General features: G+C 40.0%; 1 pseudogene; it reads right to left on the bottom strand.

Annotated features, from left to right (window-relative positions):
• Nucleotides 1-593: 593 nt before the first annotated feature.
• On the bottom strand, nt 594-1,128 carry LOC150003211 (small ribosomal subunit protein uS11 pseudogene; annotated as a pseudogene).
• Between the last annotated feature and the right edge of the window lie 750 nt (nt 1,129-1,878).

The raw sequence follows: 1,878 nt of genomic DNA, 5'->3' as shown, positions 1-1,878 counted from the left end.
ATGATATGAATATTTAGAAATAAATTGGCTTTTGTTATTACCTTATGTGCTTTTATATCTATAACCATATGGCTCTCAATGATTATGTGTGTATGTGTATGTATCAATACCCCTCTACACATATCTTAGTTTTTCTACCTAGTTTTGACGGTAAATCACTGATACTTATTTAATTTCATTCAGTGATATGTATGTTTTTCTGTATTTTTCTGTCTCTCTCTCTGTGCATACAAACACACAAACACACACACATACACACTCCACATAATTGAACATAATTTTTCATAGAAATTAAAAACACCTAATCAACTTTTTACTCATTACATTACAAATTTGGCATTATAGAGAGGGAAGTGAGTCTTAGATCTCTTGATCTGTATCTGACTTGCTGATTAGAAGGTTGTTGAGGAAAACAAGATGAAGAAGACTTGTGATAGTGTGTCACATAGTCATACGGGAGGCAGCTAGTCTTTAAATAGCTGGAGAAGTTCTAAGGTAAACAATTTTGCATCTGAGCTTTCCAGAAACTATTGGAGCTTTACTCAAAGAAACTCAAATCTCTTTTAAGACATAGAGATGTGAAAGTTTTTTTTTTTTTTTTAGTTGACACGAAGGCAATTTATTAACAGAAAACAGTAATTTGAGGACTCCTGTTCACAGACGGCGACCACGGCGACCCCCCTTCCTGCGGATGCTGTCGGAGGGAATGGGGGGGACATCCTCAATCCGTCCAATCTTCATTCCCGAGCGGGCAAGTGCTCTGAGAGCTGACTGTGCCCCTGGTCCAGGGGTCTTGGTCCGATTTCCTCCTGTGGCCCGGAGTTTGATGTGGAGAGCAGTGATGCCTAGCTCCTTGCACCTCTGGGCCACGTCCTGGGCAGCCAACATGGCAGCATATGGAGAGGACTCATCTCTGTCAGCCTTCACCTTCATCCCACCAGTCACACGGCAGATGGTTTCCTTGCCAGAAAGATCAGTGACATGGACAAAAGTGTCATTGAAGGATGCAAAGATGTGGCAGACACCAAATACATTTTCTCCTTCAGCCACCTGAGGTCTGAGACTGATAACCTGCTCTTCTTTCTTTTCTTTCCCCTTGCGAGGTGCCATTTCTGCACGTCGGGTCCAGACTCGAAAGTTTTTATTGAAAGCAGAAAAAACAGACCAACATTGATTGCATTGCTAAAATATATTAAATGAATCTTACCAAAAACAGACAAATTCTGGTCCAAGAAAGAAAAGAATCAAATACTTAAATTTTACTCACAAATTTAAGCTGCATCAATTTGTGTATTCCTTCATGAAATATTGATTGAGCACCTAGTATGCTCCAAGCACCATGCTAGGTGCTAATTTTCAATAGCTATTTATAGTCTCTCAATTTACCTTAAGGTAAAAGTCTTGAACTTCTGCTTTTTGCTTCTCTTTTCTTTGCTACAGTTGAGCAGGGATGTACATTCTTGTTAGTTATTTGCCTGGGCCTTGAATTCTTGAGAGAGGCATTCTAAGTATGGAAAGAATTCTACTAAGAATTGCCTATTGATCATCTACCCTTTCAAACTTTTAAAAGGCCAGCTTTATTTTGCTCATGTGATTCTCCAAGAAATACAGATATTCTTATCTAAAGCGTGCAAAGCTGTGGGATGGCACCATGATTCGATTTTGTACTGAAGTAAGACTTAAACCAGAGAAATTTAAGCTCTAGCAGAATGGTGCCATTGAACAGTTAGGACCAAGAGTCAAACTCTGCCTCAATCCTTTCTCAGCCATGGAGTAGTTTCTATTCTCAGAGTTGGGCCTTCGGGATTCCTACCTTAGGTCCTGTGCTGCAGCAAGCCATACCCTGGTTCTCCTTGATTGCATTTCTTCCTATGAGGC

The sequence above is a fragment of the Furipterus horrens genome, unplaced genomic scaffold (assembly GCF_987537825.1).
Source record: "Furipterus horrens unplaced genomic scaffold, mFurHor1.1.pri manual_scaffold_8, whole genome shotgun sequence".
Lineage (NCBI taxonomy): Eukaryota > Metazoa > Chordata > Mammalia > Chiroptera > Furipteridae > Furipterus > Furipterus horrens.
Note: the sequence above shows the minus strand (reverse complement) of the source record. Positions and strands in the feature narration are given on the sequence as shown.